General features: G+C 41.7%; 1 long non-coding RNA gene across 1 annotated transcript in view; it reads right to left on the bottom strand.

The window, feature by feature from the left end:
* LOC150039381 (uncharacterized) overlaps positions 1 to 20,529 on the bottom strand; it is a 247,376-nt gene extending 226,847 nt beyond the window's left edge. The window contains exon 1 of the long non-coding RNA XR_016534448.1: positions 20,369 to 20,529. This is a non-coding gene — a long non-coding RNA (uncharacterized LOC150039381). The remainder of the gene's footprint in view (positions 1 to 20,368) is intronic.
* Between the last annotated feature and the right edge of the window lie 7,382 nt (positions 20,530 to 27,911).

Below are 27,911 nucleotides of genomic sequence, written 5' to 3'. Positions count from 1 at the left end.
CTCCAGGATATTGAAACAAAAGCCATATAATGAATGATTGTTGTCCTTAATGTACTATGTTATCTCTCATCTCCTTTGCTGTCCCTTGGTTATCTCATATTGTTATAGTATCTCACTTTGTTATCTGATATATTGAATTTATTTATATTTGGTTATTTGAAATTTGATAGGGAAGGGGGGAAAACCAAGATGGGTGGGTAGTGGGGGGGGGGAGGGAAATGGGTACCAAGACATGTGAAAGGGTATCAATGTATGTGAATTAATGCACCTTCTATATGGCAAATATCATGTAACCCTTTTACTAATTACAATAAAAAATTATAAAAAAAAAAGACTGATCTGTTGACTACCATGTCTTGTATATTGTGAAGGGATAATGGAGGCCACATCTAGAGCATGTGACACAGAGCTGAAATAATCTGGCACTTGAAAACCAGCAAAGCTTTCCTTGAGTAAAGATATACAAAAGTTCCTACTCCATCTATATACTCTTTATTTGATGATATCTCACAAGGTTGCTCTCCTGACACCCATCGTTTCCAAAGTTCAAGTCTTCCTTTTATTGTGAAAAATAAGCTCCTTAAACTTTGAAAGCACGATATCCATACTGTTTTATATATATGCATATTTCAGATCATATTTTAAAAGCTTTACGTTACTGAGTCATGTGGATTTTACATTTGTGCATGAATCTCTGTCCCTTGCTTTAGTGAATTATTTTGGATTGGTTTCTAGATGTGAGTTACTCATCGTAAACTCCAAGTAATTGTTTCACCCAATGTTTGCCATGATTAACTAGCAGCATATGAGACTGCCCACTTCCTGCCGTTTTTCAAACACAGATCAAATTGTTTATGCTTGAACAAAATAAAACAAAACAAAAAGACTGTTGTTTTATGGCTGGTAATATTTTTTTTTGGTTGTTGTAATGCTTTTCATTTCTCTGGTTTTACTAGTAAGTTGATATGTGTGATTTTTTTAAAAAAATGTCCTATTATGTTTTTAAAAATCATTTTTTATTGTGAGGGCAACATAAGCTAAAGCACAAAATTCAAAATAAACCACAAGAAATATGTTAATTTGTTTATTTCATATAGGGAAAGGAAGGGAAAAAACAAGATGATTGGAAGGGATGGGGGGAAGGAAAGTGGGAGAAAAACATGGGAAAGGGTATCATTGTTCAAGAAGTAATGTACCCACTGCCTGTCAAATGTTACTATAACCCCTCTATGCATCACACCAACAATAAAATACAATTAAATAAATCAACAAACCCCAAAGTCTTTCTAGCCATTAGTCACTTCCAACAGCTATAAACAGCTGTTTATTTTTGTTGTTGTGCATATACATAAGATCAAAGTAAGTCTGGATATGTTAATGGATAGAAAATTATGGATCTTATGTTTTAAAAATCAGAGTTACAGAACTTTCTATATATTATCACATACAATATTTTTCGTATACTATTATTCTGTTTGTTCATACCCTTTTATTTACCTGGTCCATTGTTGATTGACATTTTAGGTTATTATTATTTTTTTGCCAGATTTGGGGCTTGGACTCAGGACCTGAGCACTGTCCTTGGGCATTCCTCAAAGATAGCACTCTTTTACCCCATGAGCCACAGCACCACTTCTGGCTTTTTCTGTGTATATGGTACCAAGGAATTGAACCTAGGACTTTGTGCAGGTTAGGCAAGCACTCTACCACTAGACCACTCTCCTGGCTTTAGGTTATTTTTGTGCATCTTCTACACAAAAATATCCCAATGAGCCAAAATAAGCCTTAGATCCTAGTTGATTGGTCTCGGGTATTTGTAGTAGGACTAAAAGTTGACTAATGTAACTGGTTATATGTTTAAATATTAATAGGTATACACACCATTACATATAATTTAAATTGCAAGTTCACTGATTTGTTATTGGAGGACAACGATTACATGTGGCTTCCCTGAGGCATACAGGATGGCCAAGAACTTGTGCTAATGTCAATGTCTATAAGAGCTAATTTTGTATAAACATGACGGGGCTACACAGTGCCCAGATTAAACACTATTTCTGAAAGGATCTTTGAGTGACAATGTTTCTGGATCAAACTAGCATTCATGCTCTATAATCTACATTGTCCCCTGAAGTATGGGTTAGTGATATCCAATTTGTTGAGGTCTTAAGTAAAATAAAAATGGAGCAAGAGATATGTGACTATAATCCTAGCTATTCAGAAAGTAGAGATTTGAAGGATTATGATTCACTGAACAAAATTTGTGTGAGATCGCATCTCAAGTAATAGTTGGATGGTTTTGAATGGCGGCGCATATATGTCATTCCAGCGAGGGAGGAAACTGAGATTGGAAGGATTGTGGCTCCAGGCCAGCCCAGGTCAAATGTTCATGAGACTCCATTTCAGCAGAAAAAAGTTGAACATAGTGACTCACATGTGTCATCCTCTCTATGGTAGAAAGCATAAATAGGAACATTGCATTCAAAGTTTTACCAGACAATTAAAAAATAAACATTTTATCTCAAAAAGAAGCACAGCATAAAGGACTGGAAGTCTAGCTCAAGTGGTTGAATTCCTGCCTTAGCAATCCCTAAGTTCAAACTCCAGTACCATCATCACCAAACAAACAACAAATCACAAATCACAAAGAGCAAGGGGGAATTCATCTTTTTCCTGGCTTAGGGTTAAGCTGGGATGTTGTACCCCATCTTTTCCTGCTCTTAGATTAAGATTGACTGCATCAGCCTCCCTTGTGCTCAGATCTTCAGACTCAGAATAGATTATACCACTGACTTTCTCTAGTTTATAGTGGTGAGATTTCTTAGCCTCTCGTATCAAATCTCCCCCATCCCTCCCCCAAAATAAACCTCTTCATCTATATCTCCTGTTGGTTCTGATTCTCTGAGAAACCCAGATCAATATTCATATGTAATCATGCCAATTATCAGCTAGCACTATACTAAGAACTTAGTATGTAGAAAATTGTTACTACAACTATATTCATTTAGGTGCCTTTGGTAGCATCTCCATTTGAAGAAACAGAGGCATAAAATTAAAAGAAAACATGCTTTTCTCAAGGACACTGAATGACAGTGAGAGTGTGTGTGTAAGGAGGAGCTAGAATCTAAATCAGGCTGTGTAAACACCAGAGCCTCACTAGTGTGGCAGCTGCTATGCCACTATGCAGCTTAAGTTCATTCTCACAAGCACGAGCTCCACATCTTTGTCCACTTTATTTGATAGTTAAGGCAATGGCCCTGTATTTGGGTGACTCAATGTTAAGGGCACATGGTCATTTTGAGATGTCCTAAAGACGCATTAAAAAAACAACAACCAACTTTGACCTTTGAGCCTTTCTTATAATGCTTTAATGTCTTTAATTTTTTGAGGTAGAAAAACCACATAATCTTGTAATCTATGTATGTTGCTCATTTGATTTCTTCTATTAGTCTGTATTGATTTCTTATTTTAGTGAATTGACCTAGACTTCCAGAACTCCACCTTTTAATTTTGATTATTTTCCTTCACATTGTAATGGACATGTAGTCCAGGGCATGTATGCTTGATGTTGGCTGATATTCCTGTACAGCAATTCATGACATTAGTAAGGGACTTGTCTCTTCTCATTTACTAAGAGTTCTTAGAAAGAAACCTTTGATTTTGTTAAACACACTTTTATTGAGGGAGATCACCTGTAAATATTCTTGCTTATTATTACATTAATTGATTGCATATGTTTTGCTTGTCTACTGATGAGTACTGGAATTCCTCAAAAGAGTGACTTAATAAAAAGTGACACTAAGTGGTGCTGTGGCTCAAGGGGTAGAGTGCTAGCCTTGAGGAAAACACAAGAACAGTGCTCAGGCCCTGAGTTCAAGCTCCAGGACTGGCAAAATAAAAGAGAGAGAGAGAAAAAAAAACACCATTTATTTGGTTCTTGAATATGCAACTTGACCAGGCTTAAGTAGGGAGATGGAGCTGGAGAGAAGGGTAGGGGGTAAAAAATGTGGGCTTGGGAAATGGAGAACGGGTGTGGGGGTGGGTAGTTTCTGCAGAGCAATAAAACTTGGGGAAGGAACAGCCTGGCTCTTGGAGATGCAATGAGAGCCTGTGGAAACAGCAGCTACCACTCATGGGGAGCCAAAGAAGCCTGGGCGCCTGAAACAACAGAGTGATTGTTCACGAGGGGGAAGCTGATGTGGACCAGTCTAAGGCAGGAATGGATTTAGACTACACAAAAGTCGAAGTCACCTATGACATTCTTGATGCTTGATAGGGCAGACTCAGCCTTAAGAAGGATCACACTTGAAAATCCCCTCTGAAGTCAACACCATGTATGCTCCAGAAACTCAGCACCAGGCAGCAGGACGTTTTTTTGTTTTTTGAAGATTTGGACTGTGAAGAATAATCACATAAATGAATACATAAATAAACAAAAGTCACAGAGTTGGGATGCTTGCCAGAGAAAGCTTCTGAGAATCTCCCTATCTCCTCTCCAACCTCCAAGGATAAACTCTCCAATGTAATAGTGTTCTGTTCAAGTGGCAGATCTTCTGAATTCAATCCTTAAATTCCTGAGCTGTGACTCTGAGCCAGTTATTAAATCAGTCTTATACCTCAGTTTCCTCATTTAGAGTGGACAAAAATAATTCCTAGTGATAGGAATCCATAGCTATGTATGTGTATGTATGTCATCCATCATGTCTCCTCATATGTAATGCAGTCCTATAGATATCTTCACAACAATCTCTTTACTTGCTTCAAGCCTCGGTTTCCCTAGTTCATTTTGTGTAACTTTCTGCCCCAACCACTGGAAAGCACAGTTCTTTTTTTTAGTTTACTTCTCATTGTAATTGTGTGATTTTCCCCTTTCTTCCTCCCTCCCTCCCTCCCTCTCTTTCCTTCCCTTCTTCCATCCTTCCTTTCTTTTTGTTTCCCTTCTTGCCAGTATTTGAACTTGAACTCAGGGCCTGAATTCTGTCCCTTAGGGTTTCACTCTAGGCTAGTACTCTACCACTTAAGCCATTTTTCCACTTGTGACTTTTGGTAGTTATTTGGTGATAAATGTCTCAAGGACTTTCCTGCCTGGGCTAACTGTAAACAACAATCCTCCCATTGCAGCCTCATGAGTTGCTAGGATTATAGACATGAGCCACCAGAGACCAGCTGCCCTGGTACATATTTTTTTCCTTGTTTCTATACTGAAATTAAATTCACACTTCATGTCATTTAAACAATCCCATGTTGGCCCTTTATTCTTTAGTCCAGGCTGCCTTGCACTCTTGTTTGACATTCTTTCAGCTGGCACGCGCCAGGCCAGCTTTTCATTGGTTGGTAAGTCACAAAGTCATTTGGACTTTTCTACCCAGGCTGGCTTTGAACTACGATTCTCCAAGTCAACTTCCTGTGCAGTAAGATTGCATATTATAGGTCTGAACCTCTGGCACCCAGCTAGCTAGAATTGTTCCTTTTTGCCTATCTTTCTTTCTTATTTATTTATTTATAGAATACTTAGCTTTTTTGGATGCATAGTAGTATTTGTTAGACCAAATATGTCACAGTCTCTTTCTACATCTGCATCTCATTTGATCTCTATGACAACCAGTTCAGCTAGTGCTTTTATTGATAGTCTACAGTTGGAGAAATTGAAGCATAGAAAGGTCAAGTGAATCTCCCAAAATTATACAACTTGTACATGCAGAGGTGATATTTTGAGACTAGGTCTCTCTTTCCAAAGCTCAGATTTTAAGGTATTGAAAGCATCAAGCAGCTTCAAATGTCCCCCTGAGTGACAGTTGTCTCCTACCCTCTCTGCAACCTAGTCTCTCGCAGCTGTTGGCACACAGGGAATACAGAATGGTAATATTGAGTGCATTTGGTCAGAGTGCTTTGTAATCACAATAAAGATATATTTTCTTAGATTTTGTATATTTAACATTTATTAATCACAGAGAATTCTATTAAGTATATTTTCTTTTTTTCAATTATTGATCCTCTGGAAGTAGGGACCCTTAATAGACTCGAGAACAGACATATTGCTTCTGGTGGTGTTAGGTAACTCCTGAAGATAATAGCAACTGAGCATTCCTTTCACTGCAGACCGATCAACACCAAGGTTATATAGCCTCAAAAGCCTTTTCTAACTTACATAAAACCAAAATGTTCTTGACCTAAGTCTTCTCAGGGCCTGGTACCAGGAAACAAATAACTGCCAGATAGTCCAAACCCAGTGGCATTATTCTAGCACAGTATCCCTGAATTATTTAGTCTGCCCTGCCTTGCCTTCTCTGTGGAAACCCAATAAAGGCTTAGACCACTGCACTTTATCTACTCTAGCATCTGCCCCTTGACAACTGCCTTGAACTAAGCATGCCCCACTCAGGACTTGTGTCTCCTATTAGCATTTTCCTTCCAGTCTCCCTATGACCTAACAACCAGCCCTACCATTTCATATTCACTGAGGACATTCTTACAAGAAAGGGAGGAAAAGTGAAAGGGAAGGGAGAAGGGGGAACGGGAAGAAAGAGGAGAGAAGGGAAAGGAAGGGAAGGAAATGTAAAGAATAGAAAGCACAGAGAAATTTGGAAGGACAGAGACGGGAAGGAAAGGGTTGATATGTTTGCAAGGGAAGGGAAGTTGGAAAGGAAAGAGAAGGGAAGGGAAGATAGGGAAGCAATAGAAGGAAGAATCCAGTGGTGTGGTCTCAGTGAACTCCTTAGTTGATTCCATAGGGACTTGTGAAGATGGATCAAACCTTCAGAACTGTGCCCAGTAGGGGAGACAGAAATATGCTCTCATGTCACCATGTGCATTTATTATTAGATGTGGTCTACCCTAGGAAGGAGCCTTCCTTCATCTGCCTAACCCCTTGAAGAAGTTGACGAACAAGGACATCTGGACAGTTCTCGAAGTTGGAGGAGCAAGTCTTTAAGTCTTGAGACTCTACCTCTCTGGTATGCAGCTAGTTCTCTACTCCACCCTCCCTTGCACATGCCAGTGTTTCAGGTGTATCTGACCTGCTGCTGCTGCTCATCCTTATGAGACCAGGAGGATGAAATTTTAAACAACAGGAGCCCTTAAGGCCTTGCATGTTTGGGGTTCTCTTTCTGATTTGGGTGCTCAACCCTCATGTAGTTTTCTCCTCCTGCCTGGCGGGGGTGGGGCTGCTGTGAGTCTTGACTCAAATGGCTGGCTTTTCACATTCCGATGAGGAGATCCTCTCAGAATCTGGCTACCACCAGTCTGCTCATGGTTATTGTCCTTTAACTTCTCCAGGCCTACAGGACACTACTGTATTCCAGAGGGTGGCCGTTCATGACAAGGGCCCATAGACACTTGTGCTGAGCCAAAGCCTGGCTCCTCCCTGTGAGAGGGATATCAGAGCTGCCTGAATATGCAGAAAAGCAAGTTTTTCCACTACTGTCAGAGGCACCTACAGGAGGAAGTGTGAGAAAGAGGGAGGGGACCAGATGTGTAGAGTATCTTTTCTTCTAAACCATCCAGTCTCTGCCATTTTCTCACAGTGAAGAAAGCACACCCCGCTTCAAATTGCTCTCATCCCAATGATGGATAACCTAAGCCCTAGGAGTGAGACCAGCAATAATGTTACAGGGAAAGGCCAAATTGCTTCTGGGTTAAATGATGAGGGTCAGGTGGGCCTCGGTGGGCCTTTGGAGGCTTGCTTACAGCAGCCAAAAGAACACGGGAATCCAGTCCCTAAGGACACTAAGTAGTCTAGAGCAAGCCAGCTCAGCTTTCAAGGGCAGAAAGCTGTGACATCAGAATCCAACAGGATTCAGATGAGATTGAGGGAAGCAACTGAATAGTAAGGAGGCTGGCATGAGATGTGGAGTCTGACTCCAGCAACTGGCTTCAGCTATCCCTGGGGACACATCCATAATTCTGGTGGCAATGGGATCGATGGCCTTCAGTGGCACTGTCAAGGGGGAACACAACACTACCCTCTGCCTTAGGAAGTGACCTTCCTCCTGTAACCTCATCACTCACGCCAGGAGCTACCCATGCTGCAGTCATTAGAAAGACTCAGAGGTCTTCAGCTCTCCAAGGTGGGAGGGTAAGCATGTACATTGATTTGTTTGAGGGAATTTATAGAATATTTTCATCACAGAGACATGCAAACCTGTAAAGAGGTGAATAATGATCTATGCGAATCCATTGCTGGTTTTTAGTCGTTAACCACACAATGGCAAAGCTTGTTCCTTATCCACTCGCACATATTATCCCCTTAAGTATATCCTGCCTGTCTTCATAATATTAGCTTATTGCATTGCTAAAGAAATAATTTTAAAACTTTAAAAAAATTACCTGCAATCAGTTATATTTTGTTTCACCAAGTAGCCAGTGAGTGGCTCAATGTATTTCCATCATTTTATAAATGTGTGTGTATGGGTTTAAATAGGTTTCTTTTGCACAAGACTTATTTAAATTTGCAGATATTAATTATACAAGGGATTTCCTTAGTATAACGTTTCCATACATGCACATAATGAGCTCCAATCAAATCCAGATCTTTCATCTTTCCATTCCAACACCCTCTCTTCTCAAAACAATTTGAACAGGTTTCAATGTTCTATTTCCATACATGAATATAAATCACCTCAGCCATATTCATCCTTACTCACCTGTTCCAGTGATCATCTCCTCTCCCACACATCTTGCTTTACTTTCCTATTGCTCATTTCTTTAATAGATGTTAATTGTTTGAAAGAGTTTTAGCATGATATTTCACATGTGCACATATTCAGATTTAACCGGATCAACTTTCCCCTCTTTCCTTTTACACTTTTATTATTCAATAGCTTTCCATGACTTTTCTTATGCTATCTTTACACATATTCTAATAGCATTCATTCTCAATCACTCTTTCCTTTCCCCCCACCCCCACTCCCTTTTGTCTTCCAAAAATGTCCTAAAATTACAATCATTGAATCAGGAGCCAAACAAAGTTAAGTATAATTTCATTATAGACTGGATCTTTAGCAGAAGATGCCAGTTATACTGATGAGGGCCTCCCTGGATTTATGTCCAGTGGAATTTACAGGAAGTTATGAGCATTTATAAGCACTGGCTTTGGAGTCAAGCTATATGAACCAAAGCCTGGTTATATCTCTAAGACTTGTCCTTTGCCCACCAGCTTAACTCACAAGGTTCTTGTGATTGTTTAGGGAGAGTTAACATACATTACTTAGCACAAAGGTCAGTCTAAAAGTAAGAAACAATTTTGTATATAACAGCAGCAGCAACCGCCACAACAAAAATAGTAATGAAGAAGATGACATTTAATTTAAATCTTTAAGTATTCAGCGTATTGCAAAATACAGACAGCTAATGTGTATGCTCAGACAGACTAAATAGCCTTATTTGACTATCATCTGATTCAGCAGTTCCACTTGTAGATATGTATGTGTCCACATGGAATCAGTATATTGGAAAGCTGGCATGTTGGACAAATGGTAGATGGAGCATCAACGGGTGGGGTTGTCAGGAGATGAGACTGAAGAGGAGAACTGTGGCCAAATCTACTCTAGTCACAGTCTTGTGAACAGAACTAGAGCGAGGACTTAGTCTTGCAGCATTGGGTTTGCAAAGGATTGTGGGAGAGTGGATATATTTGGGTCTCAATGACAATGGTGTGGAGGGGCGGGCTTGGGGAAGGGAACCTGAGCATGAAGTCATGGGAGGAGTTTTGTAAGGATCTAGTGATTCCCTGGATAACCATTTAGTATGAGGATAGAGAAGAGACATTTGGAAAACATTAAATATTTGCTGTGCAGCAGAGAGGGAGAATGTAAGAAGCACTCCAGAATGCCTGGCTTGGCTATCAGGTAAAACCGGATGGTGCTAATTGCTGTTTTCCATGTAGGAGGTTTCAATGATTGAGGATAATGAATTCTGCTTGTGATGTGTGTGATCAAAGCTGTCTGCAGGACACCCAGGGAAGACTCTGCTCCTACTTTATATCCACTAATGCATGAGGAATCACTTAGAGGGAAAACTGAGAAGGGCTAAAGCTTGTACCTGTTATATCTCCTCTGCTTACTCCTCCCCTGATAGAAAAGCTGCTATCACACTTGTACTGAAAAGATTCCAGGAGGACTGATTGCCTTTTCAAAAGGTCAAATCATAAATGCAGTGTTGATGACAAGTGAATAAAATTCAGATTCATTTATTTAAAAAGTATCTGCTCACCAGGGAATGCAGTTTTGACAGAGACAAAAGACCCTGCATTCTTTTTTTAACACAATACAATTCTCTTCCCGCCTTCCTCCTTCCTTCCCTCCTTCCCTCCCTCCCTCTCTCCTTCCCTTCCTTTCTCTCTCGCTCTTTCCTTCCTTCCTTCCTTCCTTCCTTCTTTCCTTCCTTCCTCCTCGCCTTCCTTTCTTCCCTCCCTACCTCCCTTCTTCCTTTTCCTTCCTTTCTTTCCTGGAATTTGAAATCAAGGCCTTGTGCTTGCCCAGCAAGGACACTTTCACTTGAACCATGCCTTCAGCTCTTTTACGTTAATTTTCAAATAAGGTCTTGTACTTTTCCCCCAGTACTGGTCTATTAAGATGAACCATAGTTAGCCATAGGCCTTATGTTAATACAGATGCAATCACTGACAATGATAGTTGAGCTACATAAATGTTCTGCTGAATTCTTTTCCAAAGGCCATTTAGGAAGCAGGGGATTAGAGGTCTGTTCTTCCCAGTACTTCCATACAAAGCACAGTTCAAGGCAGGGGATGTGTTGCCGGCTGTGAGCTGTGTAGAGAAGGATACCATAACATATTTTCCTTTTTCTGACAGCCTCTCTGGGATCTCCCGAGGGGTTCATAGCTTTGTGTTTCATATCAGTCCACACTTGACTTTTTGTGTCTTGCTTCTGTTTTGGCGGTTGGGAATGGCTGTCAGCTGACACTTCTCTGGCTATTTATGGGGTTTTCGTAACATCAACCTTGCCTGCTCCTTTTGGAATGAATGAAGGATCTCCTCAGTAAGTACACCAACTGCACAGCTCATGTGTGACGCTAAGGTTTTGTCAAGAAATAATGGCTCTGGATGTTGTGCTTGGAATTTAAGGATGGTGCAGTGCCTCAGGCTGGAAGGGTGGTGGGACTGTTTCTACTCTGCTATGGCTGAAGTTCAGATCTGAATGCATAGCACTATGGGTAAGTGTCCCAGTAGGAAAGTATCACTTATTCCACAGGGAACCTGTGAGCTGACTCATAGTCGTCAGTATCCCTGTGTCTTCCTCTCCTTTTTGGTTTCAGGGTGGGACTCCCTGAGCTGGCACAGAATTTCTTCTGAAGCATCAGATGAGTGGCTTTTCTTAAAGCTAAGCCTCTATTTTCCTGAGTCTCTACCAATTGTGTAGTGCTGAAGTCTAAAAGCTTTTTGAGTGCCAGTTTGGGGCATTTAGCTGTACTTTCTGTCCTTTGTAAACAGCAATGGAAGCAGAGTGTACTTTAAGGACAAAGGGGCAAGAAATCCTTTGAGACTTGAAGGCCTTTCAAGTGCTGAGATGGGTGCCAGGCAGAGTTAGCCCTGTGAGTTAAGAGTCCTCATGTGCCTGGGTGGTTCTTATACTAAGGACCTCACGTTGCTCAGGCTCCTTCCTGTCTTACCAGCTGCTGCCAGTGGCCCAAATGTGTCTTTACACTCTGCACCAGCCATCCTCCTTTTTCTAGGCCCAGCTTGAGCAGCCTGTATTAGGTCTAGAGTGTAAGCCCTTAGAGAACAGGGCTCATCTCGTTTCTTCGCTTCTGTGACTCAACCCCTAGAAGAAAAAGTGGTCTGGCACCTGTCACTTTAGTGAGTCTTTTGCAGTGTAATTCTCAATGCCTAAATCATGGGAATTTGCAGTGGTAAACTGCTCTATTATTGTTTTTATTCTTAGCATTGGTTGCGAGCTTGAGGAAGTGTCCAGCTTCAGATTTGGACTCAGTGTGGTATTAGAAAGATTGTGAAGTCCTTTCTTTTCTTTCTTTCTTTTAAAATATATTTCCTCAACTTTAAAACCCTAAAAAAGGAAATTAAAGCAGAACTAAGGAAATGGAAAAACCTCCCATGATCCTGGATTGGAAGAATCAACATTGTGAAAATGACAACCTTGCCAAGAACTATCTACAAATTCAACGCAATACTCATCAATATCCCAATGGCATTCTTTAAAGAAATAGAAGAGGCAATCCAAAATTTCATATGGAATAATAAAAGACCCCGTATAGCAAAAACACTTCTTAGCAGAAAGAACAGTGCCAGAGGAATTTCAATTCCAAACTTTAGACTCTATTACAGAGCCCAGGAACAGGCCTAAAGACCAATGGAATAGAACTGAGGACGCAGATATTAAACCACAGACTTATGGCCACCTAATCTTTGACAAGGGAGCCAAAAAAATAGAATGGAAGAAAGACAGCCTCTTCAACAAGTTGTGCTGGCAGAACTGGTTAGGCACCTGCAGAAAACTAAAATTGGATCCTTCTTTGTCACCTATACTAGAATTAACTCCAAATGGATCAAAGACCTGGAGGTAAAAGCTGACACACTGAAAATTTTACAGGAAGGAATAGGAGATACACTAGGCCTCCTTGGCACAGGTCAAAACTTTCTTAATAAGGACCAAGAATCACAACAAATCAGAGAAAGGCTGGATAAGTGGGACTGTATTAAACTGCAGAGCTTTTGTATGGCAAAGGACATAGCCTACAGAGTGGGAGAAAATCTTCACCAAACAAACAACGGACAAAGGCCTCATATCTAAAATATATCAACAACTCAAAAAATTGAATCACTCCAAAACTAACCTCCAAAGTAACAACCATCCCATTAAAAAATGGGCCAAAGACTTAAAGAGAGTCTTCTCTGAAGAAGAAACAAAAATGGCCTATAGACACATGAAGAAATGCTCCACATCTCTGGTCATAAAAGAAATGCAAATCAAAACAACTCTAAGATTCCACCTCACTCCAGTTAGAATGGCCAGGATCAGGAAAACGAATAATAACAGATGCTGGAGGGGATGTGGCCAGGAGGGATCAATACTACACTGTTGGTGGGAGTGCAAACTCATTCAACCACTATGGAAAGCAGTGTGGCAGTGCCTCAAAAGGCTAAACATAGAACTCCCCTATGACCCAGCAATTCCACTACTTGGCATTTACCCAACCATCCAGAAACAAGGACATACTAAATCCACTAGCACAACAATGTTCATTGCAGCACTATTCACCATAGCAAAGATATGGAACCAACCTAGATGCCCCTCAGTTGATGAGTGGATCAACAAGTTGTGGTATTTGTACAGAGTGGAATTCTATGCTGCTGTCAGAAAGAATGACATCGCCCCATTTGTTAGGAAATGGAAAGACTTAGAAAAAATCATATTAAGTGAAGTAAGCTAGACTCAAGGGAACTTAGGCTCAATGGTCTCCCTCATTGGTCATAATCAGTAGAAACCTTGGGCTCTACTAGCAGAGATCTGCAATAGAGCAAAATCTTGATACATAAGGCCATATAATGTGAAGCTAATTGAAAGGACCTCCAGGATATCGAAACAAAAGCCATATAATGAATGATTGTTGTCCTTAATGTACTATGTTGTCTCTCATCTCCTTTGCTGTCCCTTGGTTATCTCATATTGGTATAGTATCTCACTTTGTTATCTGATATATTGAATTTATTTGTATTTGGATATTTGAAATTTGATAGGGAAGGGGGGAAAACCAAGACTGGTGGGGGGCGTGGGGGGGAAATGGATACCAAGACATGTGAAAGGGTATCAATGTATGTGAGTTAATGCACCTTCTATCTGGCAAATATCATGTAACCCTTTTACTAATTACAATAAAAAAAAGAAAAAAAAGATTAAAAAGAAAACAGTGGAGACCTGGGCATGTGGGCCCATGTCTGTAATCTTAACTACCTGGGAAGCTGAGTGTAGAGGCTCTCAGTCAGAGGCCAGCGGGCCAAAAGGAGACCCTATATGAATTATAATCTAAACTCAAAAGGACTGAGAGTGTAGTTCAGGTGTTAGAGCACCTGAAATGGTAAGAAAACAGGAGAGCCTGAGTTCAATCCTTTGTGCTGATAAATAAATAGATATATAAATAAAAAAGCACAAAAGTAAATAAATGTAGGGAACAGGAATGCTTGCTGATCAAGAGTGATAAATGAAGAAATGGTCCCTGAAGTCCAGGAGAACATTGGTCTTAGGACGCTGGTGATTGAACAGAGCTGCGGGCTCGCCCTACTTCAAACAAATCAATAACGCAGAAAACACCAATGTTTATTCGAAGCAGGAAACCAATACACATGAACAAAACTGTGAAAAGTGAAATGTAGGTTATAATGTATAATAAAATAAGCTATACAGGCCTCACTGAGAAAGTAACATTACCAAAGAGAGATTAGGAAGAAATAAGAAAAAGAATTAGGTGAGTGGAAGGAGATAGCATGAAAACCAGCATAGAGACTGGTAAGAGGCTGAAAACTAAAAGGTATAGAGAGATGAAGAGGAACCTTTGAATATGAGACCTCTGAGTCCAAGAGGTCTGTGGGCAGGACCACAGCTATTTGTCACACAGATATTTGGACACTTGCTTTCAACATGAATGAAATGGTGTCATTGAGGGGCTGATGGGGCTTAGGTGTGACACTGGGTAACAACTTAATGTTTCATTTTACCCTCAGAGCCCAATGACAGAGCTTTCATTCATTCTGACTTACAGTGAGCAAAACCAAGGTTAAGAGGCACACTCAGGCAGCCGGACTTGCAAATGGCAAAGAAAGAATTTCAAGCACTAGTTCCTTAGTTGTCCTTTCTGTATTAGAAAAAAGATAGAAATATACAGACTATGACTTCCCCAACCTACCCAAAGGAGAAGACCTAGGGACACACACAGAGACAGACAGACAGACAGACAGACAGACAGACAGACAGACACACACACACACACACACACACACATGGATGCCACTGTAAAAGCTGTTCAATTAGAAGGTTTCCTTACAAATTGCTACCTGCATGAGGCCTATTGGCAATTAAAAATTAATTATCCCTTAAATGGGTATGTCGCCACCTTCTGGGCTGAGATGCACATGGAATCATCATCTCCTGTAAGAAAGGACATCCAGCTATTCTGGTGCGTGTTTACTTGTACATGATGCTCTGTGTTCAAACAAGATGGCTCAGACCTGTGCTAATCCATTATTATCAGTTAATTGAATCTGTCACTGCTCATTTACCTGGACATCTTTGATGGAGTCTACAAACAACCCTTCACAATCAAGATCTCCATAGAGTAGATTCATAGTTGAATAGCTTCCTTTGAAGCCACTCATAGTGGGAAAGAGATGCCCAGGTTTTGTATTTCATGTGGGGAAACAAACAAGAAATCTTGCCAACACAAGCAAACAATCTGGATGTACTCATTTCTTTTGCTCTTAATTGGAAAACTATATCACAAGGACTTTGTATTCACTTCTGTAATGAAGGATCAGAATACTATAGACATATAGGAAGTATGGATTCAAGGCACAAGCAAGTCAGGAAACTGGACAGTAACTAGCCTGTCCTCCAAAATGAGGGTGTTCAAGGCCAAAGCCAAAGCCATGTCTCCTGATCATATACACAGCAGCTGACAAAAAAGGTCATAGGGAAGTAGGCATAGAAAATAGTGTCCAGTGATTTGAAATGGGACATCTCTCATATAGAAGATAAGACATGGGAAGAAGAGAGACAGAGAGGAAGGAATGGAATGAGGAGGAAGAAGAAAAAGAGGGGGAATAAGGAAAATAGAGGAAGAAAAGAAAAGGAAGGAGAGAGGGAGGCAGGAAGGGAGGAAAGAAGGGAGGGAAGAATGAAGAATGGGAGGAAGTTAGCAAGAGAGGATTATTCTAGGAATCCTATGTACTACTCCAGCCCCCAACTCAAGCAGCTAGTCATATCATTCTGGGTATGGTAATGCACATCTCTAATCCTAGATACTAAGAACACACAGTCTGATTGTATTTCAGACCAACTCTTGGGAACAAAACTTCAAAAGATCCCATTTTAACTAATAAAAATCTGGAGTCAGTGGTGAGCACCTGCCATCCCAGCTATTTGGAAAGCAAGTAAAGCATAAACAAAAAAGTATATTTAAGAAAAATGAAAGAAGCAAAAGGGACTGGTAGTGTTACTGAAGTGGTAAAACACCTACCTAGCAATAACAAGTCTTTTCATTCAATCTTTAGAATGAGAAAGACAGACAGAGAGATAATAGAGACAGAGAGATGAAGGGAAGGAGGGAGGGAGGGAGGGAGGAAGGAAGGAAGGAAGGAAGAAAGGGAGGGAGGGAGGGAGGGAGAGAGGGAGGAAGGACAGAAAGAAAGATACAAAGAAAGAAAGAAAGAAAGAAAGAAAGAAAGAAAGAAAGAAAGAAAGAAAGAAAGAAAAGAAGGAAGGAAGGAAGGAAGGAAGGAAGGAAGGAAGGAAGGAAGGAAGGAAGGAAGAAAGTGCAGATGGGCTTTATCCACTTGGATCCCAACTATTCACCCCAACCTAGATGGAAAATAAAATATGGAAAGACAAAATACTTGCAGACTTACCACAAAAATGCAAATCAAATTCTCTCACTATTCTTTGTTTCTACAAATATTTACTTGGTTTTTGCTCTGGACCAGACACTGGGGAAAAGAGTAATAAATAAAATATTCCCGTGGAGCATACAAACTATTTGGAGAAGATATAATAAACCAGAAAACATTTTGTCACATGGCCATAAGAGGTACTAAAAATAAACCAGGATAATGAAGAAAGATCTTTTATTTGAGCAGGGAAACCGTGAAGGTTTGCTTGATGAGGGAACATTTGACCAGACATATAAAGTGAAAAAGTCATACATCATGGTGAGAAAAGGATCAGAAGAAAGGACCCATGCAAAGGCCATGAGGTTCTATTGTGCTCAGCACTGCTCCACCCAAACAAGGGTATCAGAGGCCCAAGAGAAGTGACCCAGCTATGCAGATTTCAGGCTATCTAGGCAGCAAAGTCTAGGAATAAAATTGTTCTTCATGTACTTTGTATAGAGCATACTCCAGGAAAAGAAACAGAGTTGAACAAAGGAAGAACTGAAATCATGAAAAGTTCTCAAAAGGGAATCAGCCAATCCTATAGAGAGCTTTAGGTTGGAATGGTGGGGGAGGGGTGGAGAATGAACTCATGGCCTGGGCACTTTTCCATAGCTTTTGCCCCACAACAACAACAACAACAACAACAACAACAACAACACCAAGTAGCCAAAGAATGATCTTCTCAGCAATCCAAAATTCTATATAGAACAATAAAAGACCCTGTATAGCAAAAACAATTCTTAGCAGAAAGAACAGCGCAGGAGGAATTTCAACACCAAACTTTAGACACTATTACAGAGCTATGGTAACCAAAACAGCATGATACTGGCACAAGAACAAGCCCAAGGATGAATGGAATAGAACTAAGGACCCAGATATTAAATCACAGACCTAAGGCTAACTAATCTTTGAAAAGGGAGCCAATAAAATAGAATGGAAGAAAGTCTCTTCAACAAATGGTGCTGGCAGAACAGGTTAAGCACCTGCAGAAAGCTAAAGTTGGATCCTTCTATGTCACTTTGCACCAGGGTTAATTCCAAATGGATCAAAGACTGAGATAAAAGCAGATACCCTAAAAACTTTATAAGAAGGAATAGGAGATACATTAGACCTCCTTGGCAAAGGTTGAAAATTTCTTAATAAAGACCTAGAAACACAACATATGAAAGAAAGCTTGGATAAATGGGACTGCATTGAACTGCAGAACTTCTGTATGGCAGAGGACATAGCTAGCAAGTTAAATAGAAAGCACACCAAATGGGAGAAGATCTTCAATAACTATACAATAGACAAAGGCCTCATAGCTAAAATATATCAACAGCTAAAAAAATTGAATCACTCCAAATCTAATCTTCAAAGAAACAACCATCCCATTAAAAGATGGGCCAAAGACTTAAAGAGACACTTCTCTGTGGAAGAAATAAGAATGGCCTATAGACACATGAAGAAATGCTCGACATCTCTGGCCATAAAAGAAATGCAAAGCAAAACAACTCTGAGATTCCACCTCACTCCAGTTAGAATGGCCATGATCAAGAAATCTAATGACAACAGATGCTGGAGGGGATGTGGCCAGGAGGGATCACTACTACACTGTTGGTGGGAGTGTAAACTCATTCAACCACTTTGGAAAGCTGTATGGCAGTTCCTCAAAAGACCAAACCTAGAGCTCCCCTATGACCCAGCAATTCCAGTACTTGGCATTTAACCAATTGTAAATACTAGCACATACTAAAGCCACTAGCACAATGATGTTCATTGCAGGACTATTTACTATAGCAAAGATATGCAACCAACGCAGATGCCCCTCAGTAGATGATTCGATCAAGAAGATGTGGTAATCATACACAATGGAATTCCATGCTGCCATCAGAAAGAATGTCTTTGCCTATTTGTAAGGAAGTGGAAAGATTTGAAAAAAATCATATTAAGTGAAGTAAGCCAGACCCAAAGGAACATAGACTCAATGGTTTTCCTCATTTGTAATAATTGGTTCAAACCTTGGACTCTCCTAGCAGAGGATTACAATAGCTCAAAACCTAGATACATAAGGCCATATAGGATGAGGCTAAATGAAAGGACTTCCAGGATATGGAATCAAGAGCCATATAATGTGTGATTGTGTTCTTAATGTCCTATGTTATTTCTCACCTCTTTTTTTGTCCCTTGGTTAATCTCATATTGTTACTGTATCTGATTTTGTTACCTTGTCATTGTGTATCCATTTATTTGTTTATTTGAAATAGGAAAGGGGGAAAACAAGATGAGGAGAGGGGTCAGGGGAGGGAAATGTGGACAAAAACATGAGAAGGGATATCAGTGTGTGAAAAGTAATGCACCTTCTATCTGACAAATGAGACTGTAACCCTTCTATTAATTAGAATTTAAAGTTTATAAGGCCTAGATTCAAGATGCAAGGAAGTATGGAATGTTTCCAAGAAATGAACCAGGAGTCTTGTGATAGATGGAATGCAGGGAAAACTGTGATGAGCTCAGAACTTCATGCAGAAGATGAACAGGCCCCACGGGCACTGGCTGGGGAGGATTTCACATGCTCTTGGGCGGCCGGCCGCAGTGTGAAACTCTTACACACTCTCATTCCACTGATTCTGAATCCTCTGAGATAACCAGACATGGTGTGTAAAACAGGTGCTGCCCTAAACACGGTGTAGGTGAGCAGCATGGCCAAAACTCATGGAGGGGAACCCTGGCCCTGTGATGTGCCTGAACTCCAGTCCCTAGGGACTGGAAGAAAGGCTATATCAAGAACATGGTGAACCTCAGGGGCTCCCTGGTCGGAATATAAGCGTCAGCAAATACGATTATAATGAGAGAGCTACTTCATGGAGTGACAACAGGAAGATATTGGATGTGGGAAGATGTGTTTCTTGGTCTCACTTTCTAGAGGCCAACTGAAGGCCTTGGGGTAAACTCTGGAGGCCACAATTGTGTGAGGGAAGCCAGAAAGGTGCATGTAAAACTGTGCACCTGGGAGCCAAGAGAGGGGCCCAGGAGTAGACTGGCTCCCTAGCCAGCACGAAGCCCTAGGTTTGATTCTTCAGTACCACCTAAACAAAACAAGCTGGAAATATTTCTGTGGCTCAAGTGGTAGAGCACTGGACTGGAGAAAGCCCAAGGCCAGTGCTTAGGGCCTGAATTAAAGCCCCAGGATCTGTAAACAAAAATTCTTTAATATAAATAAATGAAAGGACTGGGAGTTTGGCCTAATGGTATAGTGCTTGCTTAGCATGCACGGACAACCCGGGTTTGATTCCTCGGTACCACATACATAGAAAAGGCTAGAAGTGTTGCTGTGGCTCAAGTGGTAGAGCTCCAGCCTTGAGAAAGTCCAAGGTCAGACATCAGGCCCTGAGTTCAAATCCAGGACTGGCAAAAAAAATTGAAAAAGAAACTGCACCTGTCCAACTATAGCAAGTCCCACACTCTCCCCAAACTAGACCAGAGTTGGATGGGGCTGGGACTGCAGGAGCAGACTCCACCCATTCTGCCTGGATCTCAAGATTCTGGCCACACCCCCTATTAGTTCCTGTTTCTCGCTGACCAATGGGATAGGAGATTTGGGGCCACGCCCACGTTCCACGCTGCCTAGCAATACTGGTATTCTGTCTGTTGACTTATACCACTACCAGCAACTGTTGAAGGGAGAGGTGGCTGAGTGGTGATCGAGAGAATCCAGGTGATTTGGCGATAGACTTGGATACTCGCTTACTTATTAGTGATTGGGAACGTACAGGAGATTTCGAAGAGCCTGGGAATGTGGCCGGTCCATCTTTCCCATCCCAGAGCTGGCACGTCTGAACGATCAAAACCAAGAAAGAAACGACTGCAGGAACATCAGCAGAACTATCTTCATGGATCTGAAAAGATAAGGAAGAAAAATAAAAGTGGAGGCAAGCCCACGACCAACACCACTGGGGTCTGTAATTCACGTGAGGGTGCAGCCAGAGACCAAGCTGACCCTGAGCCTCGCCTGCCTTTAGGCACACTCGGAGCAGCCAGGGTCAAGAGTGTCACAGGTCCCAAGAACAACAAGGATCTGGACAGGGGCTACCAATACCTGCTGCTAGCCCTGGACTGGAGCAAATTACGACATCAACAGCTCTTCAGTGAAATCCACCAACAAAAGCAGATAAAGAAAGAGCTGCAGGAACAACATCAGGAAGAAAATGAGAAGCTGGCCCAGGTGCAAGAAACACTGAAAGCAGAGTTAGAAGACCACAAGGTAGCCACACAGATGTTGCTTTCAGAAAAAGGCCACTTACAATCTGCCCTGGCCCACATGGAACAGGAAGTCAAACGAAGTCAGGTGGAGCATGAAGATCTGACCAGCCGCCTGCAGGCTTCTCAGCAACGCAGCTTAGACCTAGAGATGGCCTTGTCTGCCCTCACCACCATGCAGAAGGACATTGAGCAGAAGAACAGACAGCTCATCCAAGACCTGGGTGATGTGAAGCTGCAGCTCGAGGAAAAGAGCAGAAGGTGTGACAACCTGCAGGAGCTGAATGCAGACTTACAGGGGAAGCTGGACGTGCTCCGGACCCAGAAGTCCAACATGAAATTGAAAATAGAAAAATCCCAACGAGTGCTAGAGGAGCGGGCAGTGCTGAAAAGAAGAATAGAAAATGTGCAAAGTGTGGTGAGTGCATTGAGGTTGGAGAGGGATAAGATTGCGGAGGACCTGAGGGTGGAGAGGTCCACGTGGACGGAGAAGGTGCGGCGGCTCTCACAGGAGATGAACCAACTCACAGACGAGCGCGAGGAAGACCTGTGGCAGATGGTGGATCTAGAGAACAAGCTGGCAGAAATGGAGAACAAGCTGGCAGAGGCACAGCCCCCTGCAGGACCATCTCAGGCTGACTTAAAGAACCTGGAGCAACAACTTCAATTCCAGGTTCAGGAAAACCAAAGCCTCAGTCTCCAGAACCTGGAGCAACAGGAACGGCTGCTGATACTGCAGAAGAAAGTGGGCGACAAGGCTCAGTCCAACATCTTTGAGACCCAGAAATGCACAGACCTGCAAACGAGAGAGCTGAAAGAGCAGCTGGAGCAGCTGCAGGAAGCTTTCCATAGGCTGAGCACTGAGAAGGACCAGCTCACCAGCCTCCTGACCTCAGAGCAAAAGGAGAATGAACACCTTCTGGAGAAGCTGGAGCAGCGAGAGATGGAATTAGGAGAATGGAAAGAGGTGGCTGAAGGAAGTTTTCAAACAGCCCAGAGTCTTCAGGAGCTCAATGCTCAGTACCTGGCCCAGCTGCAGGAACTCAAAACCACCTGTGAAGAGAACATGGCCTCCATTCAGCAGCTGAGTGCAGAGAAGGAGGAGCTGCAACAGCACCTGCTGAGGCACGCCCAGCTGCTGGAGCAGCAGCAGCAGCAGGACCTGACCCTGACCCAAGAGTTGCAGGACACTCTCCAATGTCTGGAAGCCACTACACAAGAGAAGGAGCAACTCCAGGCCCAGCTGAGCTTCCTGGCTTTCCAGGAAGGTAAAGAAGGGGACAAGGAAGAAGCAAGGGCTGAGGAGGCAACTCCAGCCACCGTGACCATCCCAGAGGCTGTGGACATCCCACAAGTCATGAAGGCCTTTTACCCGAAAGCAAAATCAGTTGCTGAGGTGACAAAAGTGAAACTCAGCCAACAGCTGCAGAAGCAGCAGGCCCACTGCCAGTGCCTGGCCAACTTGGCAGCCCAGTGCCACACCAAGCTGGAGCAGCAGGCCCTGTTTCCCAAGAGCAGGAACCATGGTCCCTCAGGGGACAGGAAGCAGGACACGCGGGTGTCTAAGAAGATGAGAATGTGCTTCCTCCAGGCCCTGCCTGACAAAGTGGAGCACCAGAGTCCAGCAGGGGACCTCCAGCACCGGTGTGCCCTGCTGTCCAAACACATCAGCACCCTCGACGACTCCATAATGCTGTACAAAGAACAGATGGAAGTCCTGGACCAACTCTATAAGGAGAAAGATGAGTGTGTCATGGAACTCTCCCAGGAGAAGATGCAGAAGAAGGAGGAGCTGCAGGAACTTCTGGTGCTCCTTGTGGGTGAAGGCACACAGTGCCAGGACCAGACGCCTGCAGACCCTGAGACCCCTGCTGCTGAGGTCACTTCACACCTGCCAAGCCCCTCAAACATTGAAGACAGCAAGGAGCAAAAAATCTTTGCAGATGCCCAACTCAAAGACAGTGTGCAGCCTGCCCAGGTAGAGGCAGGGGGGCCTTGTCCCCGAAAGGCCTCCACTCCAGAGCCCACTGTGATGCTTATGCCTGATACCCAGCCCTCTGAAGAGCTTTCCGGCCAGGGCAATGAGCAATCCCGATCCTCTCCTTTCTTCTCCAGGCTGAGGAAAATGATGTGCTGGCGATAGTGGTTCTTTAAAGACTTGTTAGCCACCATGGCAATCTTTTAGGCCTGCACCGAACGGGTGATGACTGGACTTCAACCTCAGGCCAGATAGGACAGAGACTGCGGGAGGTGGCCCTAACTCAAAGTCATCTAAACAGCCACTGATTGCCGGGGAAGGAGGGCCCTTGATATAGTTTTCACAAGTAATCAATTTTTACAAAAAAAATAAAATGTTATATTTACTGAATCCATCATGTTCCTTTTTTATATAAATGACTAAACACAATGTATTCTGTGAACATTTGGGGAGTAATATTTTGAACATGTATAGAAATAAAACTTTAGTTTACAAGTAAAAAAAATCAATCTTTAGTGCCCAGGATGGCTTTGAACTGCAATCCTCAGTTCTCAGCCTCCTGAGTAGCTAGACTCCATGCCCTGCTCAACAATTAAAATTTCAAAAAACAAGAAAAATAACTCTTTGGCTTCAGAATAGACTGTTGAGGTTCAGGGTACAGCTGGAAGGTTACAAATCGCACCCGCTGGGTGCCACAGGCTCACATCTGCAATCCTAGCTACAGGAGGCCAAGATATGAGGATCACAATTTGAAGCCAGCCCAGGTAGCAAAGTTAATTGGAAACTCATTTCCAACCAACTACCAAAAAAGCTGTAAGTGGAACCATGGCTCAAGTGGTAGAGTGCTAGCCTTAAGCAAAGAAAGGTCAGAGACAGAGCCTAAGTCCTGAGTTAAAGCCTTAGTAACAATTCAAGAGAAAGGAAGCATGGAAGCAAGGAAGTGAGAGAGAGAGAGAGGGAAAGAAAGAAAAGGAAGAAAAAGAAAAAGTGAGGAAAAGCACATACTGTGCACAAGAGACACAGAGAGAGGATGGGAGTGAGAAATAGAGGGAATGAGAAAGAGAGGGAGAGAAAGGGAGAGAACATTACCAGTACAGGTAACCAAAATTGCAAACGAGAAAACAAAACAAAACAAAACAACAACAAATCAATGCCATGGTAATGAAGAAGCACTGCTTTCAACACACACACACACACACACACACACACACACACACACACACACATACAAATAAAGATGGAGGAGGAAGCAGACAGCTTATCTAAACCAAGAGGACACCAGGAGAAACCCCAGTCACATCTGGAAAAACAAGAAAAGCTCTTTGATTCAGACAAATCAAAGATTCAAAGAAACGTATTGTATGCTGGGATGAGTAGAATGCAGAGCATTAGAGTTTCTTTGAAGGTTTCCAGACAGCTTGGATCATAGATCATGGTGGAATTCAGGAAAGGTGAGGTTCACCAAGTAGTTGATAAGTAAATAAATAAGACCGCATGAAGCAGCCAGCTGCTGGCAGCTCAATCCTGCAATCTTAGTATTCAGGAGGTTGAGATCTGAGAATCCAGATTCAAAGTCAGCCCTGACAGAAAGGTTTATGGAACTCTTATCTCCAAATAACTACCAAAAAGGCAGAAGTAGAGCCATGGCACAAGCAGAGGGCTAGCCTTAAGCAGTGCCCAGCCCTGAGTTCAAACCCCAGCATAAGGAAAACAAACAAACAGATATGGAACATTGTTACATGGGGAGCAGTGAGTGGCTCCTGATGTAGGGTACATCACAGCAAGCCAGGGAGAAGGAAAAATGTCAAAGGCCAAGCACATTAATACAAGGCAGACACTGTGGCTCACTGAGTTTTCCAGGGGAGACTCTCACCCCTTCGAGAAAGAGATCTCTGAATTTTGGAGAGGATTTCATAAACCAGCACCACTCACATATAAGGCCTTCCTCTATGAGAGGGGTAGTCATAAGGCCGCATTCTTCCTTTTAGAAAGCTTGTACTGAGATTTCAACTAAGGGCCTTACATTCTTGCTCAGATTTTTGCTTAAGATTGGCACTCTACCACTTGAGACACACTTCTTCCAATCCCTTCTCCTCTTATTCCCACTCAAAGTCTACATGAATGTCAGATATTAGTATGCAGTGCTTATGCATAGAATCCACTTTCTCTTCTGTGGAAAAAGCCAGAGCCCCCACACTGAAGCTCTCCTCATGACAGGAAAAGCTGGAAGAACAGTTGCCAACAGAGGAGCCTCTATTATCATAGCCTAAGGACTCAAGCATTAGACTAGGCACAGAGACTGGATGGAATATGTTACAAACCTTTTTTTAAAAAAAAATCTCATATCCTCCAGTCATGAAAGATAGGCTACAAGTTTCTTCCTATTCCTTCATTGGGCAATAAAAATCGAAGTAATCACCACAAGCAAAAAGGCATATAGCAGATCACACAAACTTTTCCCTTGTTACAACCACAATAACTTCCAAGGATGAACAAAGAGTGCCATCAACACATTTAATCTATTCCATTCTTTTTTTCTAAATAATTTCTTTTTATTTCTTTTTTAAATCTTTAATCTTTTTCATATATTTTTATTGTAATTAATAGAAGGGTTACATTATATTTGCCAGATAGAAGGTCCATTAATTCACCTCCATTGATACCCTTTCTCATGTCTTGGTCCCCATTTCGCTCCCCCCCCCACCTGCACCCCTCATCTTGTTCTACTCCATTCTTGAGAAAAGGCGATATCCCTATCTAGTGGTACTATATGACTCTGGCTGCACAAAGGAATTTTTCCTCATAAGTTCCTAACAATAAAAATATGTAGCTTTAAAAAAAAAAACTGGAGACAGAATGAGAGACTGCAGTTCGAGGCCCACTGGATTCCATTGATTTTCTGTTCAAGGTTCACATCAAGATCATGCTCCCCATATTGGGAAGGACATCTTATTTTTTTTTAAAATTAGCTATAACATTTTAATTTTCGAATTACCTAGTCACATAATGGATAAAGGAAACCAGGGCAAAACCAGGGGGGGGAAAAAGTTTTACAGGTACCTCCCTACTCAGGTAACAAGCTGGCCATGGCCTCTATACTATGAGAAAAATGTACAGGAACACATTTGGAGAGAGGTGATTTCTGCTTTAAACAGATGATTTTCTTCTATTACAGATGACACAACCCACTCTAAGAAATAATGGAGGGCATGTGACAGACAAGATTTCCACTATACCTCAACAGGTTTAAATTGGAAACACTATGACTTCAAAAATAGAGACATGAAGGTTCAAATATAAATATTTACACCCCACCTACTTCCAGAAAGGAAGTCAAGCTTATTATTCAAATAAAATAGAAAGCCAAGGCAACTAGATGCAATTTTTTTTGAATGATCTGTCACTTAAGACTAACAGTGGCACTGCTTATACTCAAATAAGCATGCACAATTAAAAGATAGCTATATAAGAAGAGTAGCCAAGGGCCGGGAGTGTGGCCTAGTGGTTAAAGTGCTTGACTAGCATGCATGAAGACCCGGGTTCGATTCCTCGGTACCACATACATAGAAAAAAGCCAGAAGTGGTGCTGAGGCTCAAGTGGTAGAGCTCTAGCCTTGAGAAAGTCCAAGGACAGTGCTCAGGCCCTGAGCTCAAGCCCAGGACTGGCAAAAAAAAAAAAAAAAAAAAAGAAGAGTAGCCAAGAGATTAAAAGTATTATTGAAAGGTACATTTGCTATTTCATACAAAGCAAATGACAGTAATGAAAGAATATAGCTATAGAATGACTTAATATATATGCACGCAGCTCAGTAAATATTCCAAAGACAACATATAGTGAAAGCATCATACATTCAATTTTCCCTAATTCCAATTAGAGCAAATAACAGCCAAGTGTAATTTTTTTTGGGGGGGGGTCAGTCATGGGGCGTGAACTCTGCCTGGGCCTGGGCACTGTCTCTGAGTTTTTCAGCTCAAGGCTACCACCCTACTCCTTGAGCCACACCACCACTTCCAGTTTTTTTAGAAGTTAATTGGAGATAAGAGTCTCTATCTTTTGTGCCCTGGCTGGCTTTGATCCACAATCCTCAGATCTCAGCCACCTGAGTAGCTAGGATTGCAGGCATGAGCCACCATGCCCGGCTTGCATTTATACTTTAAAGGAAGTTGCCAGCTTGCCTCATGAGACTTGGTCCATTTATTTACTTTTCAGTATTGCTGAACTGTGTAATTTTAAATGCTTTCAAAGAATTTAAATGAATCCAATACTTGGTTACCACTCTGAGGACAGTGTGACAAGCACCAAATAGATAATGTGGATAACATGAAATAAATCAAGGACAGAGCTGCTCTTCAACTTATAAGAAGACAAAAACATAAACATAACCAAAACTTTATGGGAAAAAAGTCATTGAAAGAACTAAATTTTATCTGTTAAAAAAAGGTTTAAACAATTAAAACAATTCTAAAACAAGACATTTTACAAGTTTTAGCCTACTCTACTCCTAATGATTCCTGAGACCAGAGTAGTATCTCACAGAAAAAAATCTTCATATGTGACGTTCATAACTACTTAACAAAAGTTTAAATTCCAAATTCAATTATTTTCATGCACACTACCATGCAAATTATATTTGCCACCAGTTCTGCAAAGTAGTTAACTATTGCACACACTCTTAGAATATATATAGCAATGTGCTCATTAGTAATCAGTTATATTTAATAAAACGTGTAGCAGAAATATCACATTTGTCACCAAGTAAGAATAATTCAATGAAAATGCTCTTAAAGTACGATACTTAAAAAAAAAAGATATCTATCTAGGTTCCTCTCTTCAATCAGATCAAGAAATTAAGTTTTCTTTTCACTTATTTTCTTATTCCAAGATCTGCATCCATAAAGGCCTGGTACTAGGATGAGTAAGGCTGAGCAAACTACATTCTGGAGCAGCCTCCTCACCGACATGAGGTGCCTGAGCCTTCCAGGGCACCAGGACATTAAATGGCAGAAGGATCTACAAATACCGTCATTAGAAAGAGTCATGGAAGGGATTTCGCTAGAATAGGATTTTGAATAATGAT

The sequence above is a fragment of the Megascapheus bottae genome, unplaced genomic scaffold (genome assembly GCF_031878675.1).
Source record: "Megascapheus bottae isolate mThoBot1 unplaced genomic scaffold, mThoBot2.hap1 HAP1_SCAFFOLD_40, whole genome shotgun sequence".
NCBI classification, from domain to species: Eukaryota; Metazoa; Chordata; class Mammalia; order Rodentia; family Geomyidae; genus Megascapheus; species Megascapheus bottae.
The sequence above is the reverse complement of the archived record's forward strand: the minus strand, read 5'-3'. Positions and strand labels throughout refer to the sequence as shown.